Here is a 10,303-nt window from a genome sequence, read left to right as displayed (position 1 = left end):
GTAAATCCTTTTCACAACTTGAAATTTTTCGTAGCTGACAGACAGAAAAAAGTCCTTAGACTAAAGGATCATATAGATACGCAGATAAGTAGAATGCATTTGCAGCCTTCTGCTAACTGTAAATAATTTCCACTGAGCTCAGTGGATATATTTTCAAATCAGTGTGTGTATGTGTGCAGCCAGAGGCATTTAAATATGATGAATTTACGGCAGGTAACATGAAAGATGCTTTAATGTTGAGAAATGCAGTTGTTTAAAATCTCTTTTTGTTGTGCATACCACAAAGGTATGACCAAAGTATGGCTGCGGACATATGTCAGGAAAAATCTCTGCTTTTTCTCAGGAATTATTGTTCTTCAATTTCATCAGAGATAAAGGCTTAGATTTTCTGACTTGAAATGCTGATTCGTTGCCAATTTTACACAGTGAGAATAAATATTTCTGCAAAGCCCTTCATCACCATCACAGGTTGTACATTGCCTACAATCTTCTTGGCTGCAGCTTCTTCTATTTCATGTCTTTGTTCATTCTTGTCTAAACTCCTTTTCCTTCTTGCCCCTCTTTAGGCTCTTGAGTCGTTCCAAGCACAAGAACATCTTTCAGACAATCCTGGCGATGTGTTAAAAAGTGTCTTGTTCGACAGGCAAAAGAACTGCTGAAACTCATGATAGGCAAGATGGCTGCAGCGTTTTTTCAAAGTAAGAACAGTAACAGACAAGATCCGACCAAACAAACAAAAATATTTTACACACACACACACACACACACTCTCACTCACACACTCACTCACACATCTCTGGGTGGTTTACTACAACATAAAACAAATTAAAACAAAAATTAAAACATTAAGACAACTTAAATCCACAATTCTAGTTACAAAGCTTGGGTGAATAAATACATCTTTAGAGACTTTTTAAAAGCTGTCAGAGATGGGGAGGCTCTTATTTCAGCAAAAGCAAAACTAAGCATTAAGTGGGTGAAGGTTAGTCTCTTTCTTTTCCCATTGAAATCTACCTAATGTAAACGCACTGGCAACACATATTTCCTTGGAAGCAAGCCTCACTTTATTCAACAGGGATCTATCTCGCTAGTGAAAACAGGACTGCAGCCTAAACTTGACTAGACCATGTCCCTAATATAGAGAAGGGCCACAGAGGAGCATGCTCAGAAGCTGCCCCAGAACGATGGAATTCTCTGTGGTTTACCTAAACATTTGCCTATATAAAGCGTGTCCTGTAAACAGCTTACTTTTAAAGGCTGGGATTAGCAGATTTGGCATAAGTTTAATTCATGTATATGATAGGCATGATCTAGTCAAAGTTAAACACTTCTTCTAAGACCCATTGAATTATTGTAGGAGAGAAAGAAGCACATGCTTCTCTCTGCCACTGAAATGAATGGATAATGCCCATTATATTTAATGGGTATTTTCATTTTTTTTGTTTGATTGAATTGTTGCTTTAATTGTTACACACTATCCTAATTCCTCAGAATAAGATGTGTGACACGCCTAGGTAAAATAAGCAGTATTTGCCAGAACATGGTAGTTATGCTGTGTTTGTCCTCTGATGTCATTTGTGGTGTTTCAAGCAAGAGCCTGGAACTGGCAGTACTTAAATTTTGCCACAGTAATCAGTTAATTGAGATCTCAGTTTGCATATCGGGGAAAAGTACAGCAAATGCAAGTATTTGCTCACAGGGGTACATGCTGCCACAGATCGTAGCCTCACATTGATGGGATCTATTTTGGCTGTGACTATCCAGGAAAACAATCCTGGGGTCATGGTGAAACACTCATAAAAATGTCAGCCTAGTGCTTCCAACCAGAGAAAAGAGTAAATGCAGTTTTAGGAATCTAACAATTCCTAACAGAAAGAGGTTGAAAATAATAAGAATGCCAGTGTTTAAATCTATGATGTGCTTTTGTGTAGAATACATACAATAGGACACTTCTAGTCAGCTTTAAAAACATGAGCACAGATATACGCAGAGGCCAATTGCAGGTGCAGCGACCTCCAAAATGGCCACCGCACCGGAGAGGGAAGGGCTGACCGGGCCGAAGAAGGCTGCATGTATAGTATAAGCATGCATATGTATTCAGTACTTGGTTTGGGCCCCTTTTGCAGCAATTACTGCCTCAATGCGGCGTGGCATGGATGCTATCAGCCTGTGGCACTGATGTGGTGTTATGGAAGACCAGGATGCTTCATTAGCGGCCTTCAGCAATTCTGCATTGTTTGTTCTCATGTCTCTCATCCTTCTCTTGGCAATGCCCCATAGATTCTCTATGGGGTCAGGTCAGGCGAGTTTGCTGGCCAGTCAAGCACAGTATACTGTATACTTTGCAGAGGTCCAATATTGTTCTATTCTTCAATCCTTGTCTTCTTGGTTCCATGTAATATTCTAATTTTCTGAGATTGTGGATTTGGGGTTTTCATGAGCTGTACGCCATGATCATCACAATTATAACAAATTAAGGCTTGACTTATCTCGCTTTGCATGTAATGCGTCTGTCTCATATATCAGTTTCACCTTTTAATTTGCATTACTGAAATTAATGGACTTTTGCACGATATTCTAATTTTCCGAGTTTCACCTGTATAGAAAAAGGCAATGAAAAGGGGTTGAAGCATCTTTCTTATTAGTTAAGAAAAAGAGATGGCTAAGCAGTAGGGGGTGTGCACGAGACCAGCTGGCCCAGTTTGGTTCGAGTCTGGACCAGACTGGAACTGGACTGGGCCAGTTTGGTCTGGCACTCCCTTGAACCCCCCACCCCCGGTTCGATGTGGTCCAGGGGGGAGGTTCGCAAACATTTTTTTAAAATAAAAAAACATTTTTTTTACTTACCCCCTCTGGAGGAGTTGCTGGAGGCAGTGGGGTGGGGGAGGTCTGCAGAGTTTCTCCCTCCCACCACTGGCCTCCCTTGCAGCCTTCTTCGGCCCGGTCAGCCCTTCCCTCTCTGGTGCAGTGGCCATTTTGGAGGTCGCTGCACCTGCAATTGGCCTCTGCGTGGCCCAAGCCATGCAGAGGCCAATTGTGCAGGTGCAGCGGCCTCCAAAATGGCCTTTGCATCAGAGGGAGAAGGCCCAAATGGGCCCAAGAGCTGGCCGAACAGGCTGGTTTGGGCTGCAAAGGGAGGCCGGTGGGGGGAGGGAGAACCTCTATGGAACCCCCCCCGCCACCTCCAACAACTCCCCAAAGAGCTAAGTAACAAAAAATTATATTATTATTATTTCTTGTTTACACAGTCAGACAGGTGTTATTGACTGGTTTGTTTTATACAGACATTGAGTCCTTCCCAAGGACCTGGGATGCCAGAATTTTATCATCAATACTGTTGGTTATTATAGATATCGTCGCAAAATATAGGCTGTTCCCAGTAAAGTTGCTTTTTGTAATTGGCTGATGGTGATTTCTGTGGCCCCTATGGTGTTGAGGTGCTCTTCAAGGTCTTTTGGAAGTGCACCCAGGGCGCCAATGACCACTGGGATTATTTTGGTCTTTTTCTGCCACAGCCTTTCAATTTCAATTTGTAGATCTTTGTATTTGGTGATTTTTTCTATTTCTTTTTCTTCTATTCTGCTATCCCCTGGTATTGCTATGTCGATTATTTTGACTTGTTTTTCTTTCTTCTCGACTACAGTTATATCTGGTGTATTGTGTGGCAGATGTTTGTCTGTCTGTAGTCGGAAGTCCCATAATATTTTTACATCTTCATTTTCTAACACTTTTTCAATTTTGAGGTCCCACCAATGTTTGGCTACAGGTAGCTTGTATTTTTTGCAGATGTTCCAGTGTATCATCCCTGCTACCTTGTCATGCCTTTGTTTGTAGTCAGTCTGTGCGATCTTCTTACAACAGCTGATTAGGTGGTCCACGGTTTCATCTGCTTCTTTACAAAGGCGGCACTTGCTGTTTGTGGTGGATTTTTCTAATTTTGCTCTTATTGCATTTGTTCTTAGTGCCTGTTCTTGTGCAGCCAGTATTAAACCCTCTGTTTCTTTCTTCAAGTTGCCATTCTTAAGCCATTGCCAGGTCTTGGTGATGTCTGATTTTCCACTTATATTGTGCAAATACTGACCATGCAGGGGCTTATTTCTCCATTTTTCTGCTTGGTTCTTGACTTGTTCTTTCTTGTAGGCCTGCTTTCTTTCATTGATGTTGAATAGTTTCTCGTTCTTGACCATTTTAAGTGCATCTTCTTCACTGTCCTTGATATATTCTTCAAGGCCTCTTTTCTCCTCCTCTACTGTTTGATGGACTTGCAGCATTCCTCTTCCACCTGAGCTGCGAGGGAGGTAGAGCCTATCGACATCACTGCGGGGGTGCAGAGCATGATTGATGGTCATGATTTTCCTGGTCTTACGATCTAACGTCTCTAGCTCTGCCTGGGTCCAGTCTATTATTCCTGCAGTGTATCTGATAACAGGTATAGCCCAGGTGTTTATGGCTTGTATGGTGTTCCCGCCATTGAGTTTGGACTTTAGGATTTTTCTAACTCTCCTGATGTAGTCACTTCCCATTTTTCTTTTCACTTCAGTGTGTGCGATGTTATCAGCCTGGAGAATGCCCAAGTATTTGTAATGTTCTTTCTCTTCCAGGTTCTTGATCTTGCTTCCATTGGGCAGTTCTATTCCTTCTGTTTTTCTTATTTTCCCTCTGTTCATTATTAATGCAGCACACTTGTACAGCAGATGGCTGATTTTACTTGATGTTTTAGATGTTTGGTATCCGAGGCCTGTTTTGTTTAGTATTTGTGAAAGTGGGGTCATGGCAATTACAAACAACAGAAGGGATAGTGGTAAATGCCTCTTCTAATGCTAACCTGTCCGAGTGCCTCACCATTGATTGTTAACTGTGTACTCCACATGCTCATTGCTTTTTTAAATAAATATCTGAATGTCTTTGCTGACACCAGTTGTTTCTAAACATTTTAGTATCCATGTGTGAGGCAATGAATCGAAGGCTTTCTTGTAGTCAATCCATGCAACACTTAGATTTGTTTTTCTTCTCTTGCAGTTTTCTAAAATCATTTTGTCAATCAGCTGCTGGTCTTTTGTGCCTCTGGTGTTCGGGCAATTTCCTTTCTGTTCAACTGGAAGCTGTTTGTTAGTTAATAAGTGTTGCATCACTTCTTCTGCTATTATTCCAGTTAATAATTTGAACATGGTTGGCAGGCAGGTGATCGGTCTATAATTACTTGGAACTGCACCTTTTGCTGGGTCTTTCATGATGAGATGAGTTGTTGTTGTTGTTGTTGTTGTTGTTGTTGTTGTTGTTGTTATTATTATTATTATTATTATTATTATTATTATTATTAAGTCCACAAACCCCCTGAACAGTTGGGAGGTGTTCAGTCCGGGGTTGGACCCAACAGGGGTTGGTTTGGTTTGACCCCGAATTGTCGAACCGAACAGGTTCGTAGAACACGTTTGACGTCGAACCTGTTTGCACATCCCTACTAAGCAGGGGACACGACAGAGGCGCATAAAGCTATGAATGGGATGGATAGATCAGAAGGAGAAAAATCTTTTATCTCTCTCATAATATTAAGTGACTCAAGGCCCCTTTAATGAAGCTGATTTGTGGTAGATACATAAGTTAGAAACGGAAGTACTCATTGTTTGCTTGTTTGTTTGTTTATTTTATTTCAACAAATATTTATATACCACTTTAAAAAGAAGAAATACAATGATTACAAAATAACAAAATACAATGCATATTTGAAAGCCAGTGCAGTGTAGTGTTTAGAGTGTTGGACTAGGACTGGGAAGACCTGAGTTCGAATCCCCATTCAACCATGGAACTCACTGGGTGACTCTGGGCTAGTCATGTAGTTCTCAGCCTAACCTACCTCACAGGGTTGTTATGAAGATAAAAATAACTATGTACTCCTCGGAGGAAGGAGCTCCTCGGAGGAAGAGTGGGATATAAGTGTAAAAATAAATAAAATAAAATAAAATAAAATAAATAATTAACTTATGGAATGCTGTGACAGTGGCCAGAGCTTTGAAAAAACGTATTAGGCAAGTTCTTGGGGATATTTTGTTTTCTTGGATGCCTTGGTATATACGCGTAAGGGGCAAGAAAGATTTAAAATAGTGAAGAAGCTCTAAGAGTACAGTACAAGGGGAATCCATAACAAAAATGTTATTCTGATTTGAAATCTCATGTTTTATATTGGTGATGGAGGGCATTGGTGAGCAGCAGAAAAGTGAAATGTTAGGAGAGTCTTTTGTGGATTTTATGCCCCCCCGCTACTTTTTTTGGGTTAAAGTTTATTCTTTCTTTCTTTCTTTCTTTCTTTCTTTCTTTCTTTCTTTCTTTCTTTCTTTCATTTTTTTCAGGACATCCTCTCTTTGTTTTTGTTTCTGGCATTTTTTCACCCTGTTTTCTTTATGTAAAGAAAGAAAGAAAAATTAAGGGTGACAAATTTTTCACCCTGTTTTCTTTATGTGTCTTGTGCACCTGTTAATACCAACTGTCACACATTGTCAGTGGTTTTCCTTGTTCCCTCCCCCTATCACCCTATGACCCCCCTACCCAACTTCCAATGTTATTGGCTGTGCTGTGTCGATTGACAAGCGAAGAAGATCCTCCTTCTGGAAGCTTTGTTCCAGCATTCTGTGGCTACAGTGTATGTGCTCTTTGCTTCTTCAGGGGTGGGTTTTGGTTTTGAGGGCAAGGTTTGGGCTTCCCTGGCAAATCCAGCACCTTTTAACATGCCTTCCAGTCCCTCCCAACACCAAATGCCCCCCCCCCCCCACACACACTTAACATGACAAGGCTCTGTGTCCATCTACAGCACTCTGTTAGCAGTCAAAAATACAGTTATGTATACTGTGAATTGTAAGATGCCGTATGTCGTTAAACCAAGCCCTGCTCTTAAGTCTATCTTGTCGGCAAACTTCCTTTTGCCAGAATTTGCTTATATATATTTTGGAGAAAATAAGAAAATAAACAATCTAAAATAATAAGAGAGATTTTATTAGACTAGAAATACAGCTTTCGTTTGAAGATCTATGATTTCTATCTATTCTAAACAATAATTCCAAATATGAATATAAATAATGTTGGACAAGAGCCTTGTCCTGTCTCTCAGCAGTGGATACATATTACATAGATATTACATTAATAGAGTCATATAGCCCTTAGGAAGGGATTGTTCCTATATAAAATTTCATTATGTCTACACATCTAAATGGTATGAAAAATGTGACAGCTTATTTCCCAGATAACACAATGTATTTGACACTGTGTATAACACAGCACTGACGATGACACATAAGAAAGGTATAATTAAATTAGAGAGGCAGGTCTATGAGGTAGTTATGATTTTGGAGCCTGGACCTAAAAGCCTTTGGAGGCCCCATCCCCTGGCTGGAACACCCCCCCCCCGCCTCCGCTGTAAGTTAAGCATCATCACTTAAAGATCTTTTAAAGCCACCCCCACAAGGCCTTTAACATATTCCCATCTCACATATTTGTTTCTCCATTCCCCAACACTTTAAAGCACTAGGCACAGGTCACAATCACACTCGGCTGCCCAGTGCAGTGCGGGCCAACAAAGACAACACTACCCAGGACAGACTAAAGAGGATTTGGGGGCCCCAGGGGGTGTGGAGGCCCTGGACTTCGGCCCCAAAGTCCAGGGGTAAGAGCACCACTGCTTGTGTATTATAATAGAATTTTTCTTCAAGGGGCAATTCAAGAGTTTATGTTCCATTATGGTTTTGTAGAAACATTTATATTCTGCAGAAGCAGATCACATTACTTATCAGAGGACTAGAACGGCAGGCTTTGATCAGTTTAACTGGTAGCTTAATCAATGAATGCTTTAGATAATTAGTCATGAGGGGGATCCATGAGACAGAAGGTCACAGTTGTTTATTTTTTGAGACTCTCTGGGTTCTTGGTATAAACGATAATAAAACAAAATCTTAAAGATGATTCTTCTTTCTAACCATGAGTGGTAGCTTTTGTTACTAAATGCTTCATTCTCACATTTGCCCCAGTTTCTCAAAAGCATCTAGAGGTTTGGGCAATATACAAATGTGAGCCTCCCAAAGAGCAATTTGTTATTGGGCAGATAACAAATAAAGTTGTTGTTATTGTTTTTGATATTGATATTAACATTATTATTTATTTTATTATAAATTATTTAAATTCAATCAATTAATGTCTAAACCAATTAAAAGACACATGAGTAATCCATTCAAAATTCAAATACTTTAATTGGTTGACACCCCTGCAAAGATCACACAGAGAAGTGGTAAAAACTCTTTCTCTTCTGCCTCAGGAGCTCTGAGGGGAAAGCATTGGCATCATTGTTGGTTGGGCCAAACTTAAGTTCCCTTCCATTTTTGGATCCTATTTGCAAAGGCAGTCAAAGCAGTCTGAAGACCCCTCCAATGCCTGCTGCAACATACAGGTCCCCAATTTCCCGTTCCAGCCCCGTAGCAATTGCCGTTCTTTTCCATGTATTTGAACATGCCACATAAACCTGAAAGAAGATTTCCAAGAATTCAGGAGTTGAATATTTGAAGTGCCACAATTGGGGACAAAATGGAGGGAGCTTCAAGTTGCAGCTGCATTTCTCCGTGCTTCTGAAACTTGCAGTGGATCTTTCCACTCTGTGCTCCCCTTGACAAAATTCAGCATTCAACAACAAGGAGTTGTAATGTCTTTCAGTGGAAATGAGTATTGTAAACTCAGAGGCAGTTCATAAATTATGATCACATTTGTTCAGCACAGAGTGGGAGGCAGAGGCGCATTTTCTGCCATGGGATGTGGTGATGGCTATTAGCTTGGATGGCTTTAAAAGGGGCTTAGACAAATTCACAGAGGACAGGTCTATCAGTGGCTACTAGTCTGGTGGCTATAGGTCACCTCCAGCCTCAGAGGCAAGATGCCTCTAAATACCATTTGCAGGGGAGCAACAGCAAGACAGAGGGCATGCCCTTGCCTGTGGGCTTCTCAGAGGCATCTGGTGGGCCACTGTGGCTGTATTATGCTCTGATACTCCCTGTGTATACACACACACACACACACACACACACACACACAAAATTCTGACTAACAAAGCACTGTTTTGTGAAATGTGCTGATGCTGTGGACACATTCAATGAACTCAGTGCTATCACTCACGCGGGGTGGGTGAGATGAATTCTCCCAGAAGCACTCTGTATCACCTGAAAATATGTCCTTGGTGACATATTTTCAGGTGATACGGAAGACTTTTCAGGGGAAGGGAAGGTTATCAAAAATCACTTGCCCCATGAGCACTGGTGCTGTATTATGATCACAATCAAGCCCACAGCACTGGAGCATCTCACAGAGCTCCAGTACTTTCTTAGCCAGTGTGGGTGTGTATACTGGCCTTGCTAACAGCAGAGACACCTTTCAAAGGGGTGATTCTCTTATATTGAGCAGGGGGAGAGCAACTGGCCCTATCCAACCCCAGCACAGCTTCCCTCCAGTGGCTGTTGCTGATGTCTACCATATGTTTCTTTTCAGATTGTGAGCCCTGTTGGGACAGGAAGGGAACCATCTTATTTATGCATTATTTATTTTTCTATGTAAACCACTTTGGGAATTTTGTTGAAGAGCGGTATATAAATATTCATCGTCATAGTAGTAGTAGTAGTAGTATACAGAGAACTAGAGCATAATATAACCTGAATATATCAGATAATAATAGAAAGTCTGGAATTTGTCACAGCACCAGCACATTTAACAAAGCACCAGTGCATCATTAGTCAGGGTGTTGGCCAATGACTGCTAGATATATTGGCTTATATGCAGTGCAGCATCCTGCTGAGCAAACAACAGGGGTATGTGTGCTCGTACTTTGCCTTTCCAAATGCTTCTATCAAGCTAGGAGAGGCTCAATCACTACAGCAATGATGCAGTTATTAGGAGTGATGTAGCCTCTCTGAGCTTGGTAGAAGTGAGGAAATGGTTTGGACTCACATAGAGCCAGGATAAGCACCCTCTTCTTCCATGAGCCGTGTTGTATGTGAGCCATTAAGATACAATTCAGCCAAAATTAATCACTTTTTAAAAATGCAGTGGTGTTAATGGTGCTGCCCCCATTAACAGTGGGAGAGTTTTAAACATGTGCTTCACTCTCTCATTGAAATCACTGGAATTGAATAGTGCTTACCTTTGGCTACATAAAGAACATGGTTACTTACCCTCAGGTGTGTTGGATGCAAAGTATTATGAGCTAAAATGCCAAAAATAAAGCAAATGCGTACAAATTAGGGGGGAAGTGCAATTACTGCTCTACATCTCCAGTTTT

Source organism: Hemicordylus capensis, chromosome 1 (assembly GCF_027244095.1).
Source record: "Hemicordylus capensis ecotype Gifberg chromosome 1, rHemCap1.1.pri, whole genome shotgun sequence".
Lineage (NCBI taxonomy): Eukaryota > Metazoa > Chordata > Lepidosauria > Squamata > Cordylidae > Hemicordylus > Hemicordylus capensis.
This window is presented reverse-complemented; position numbering follows the sequence as displayed.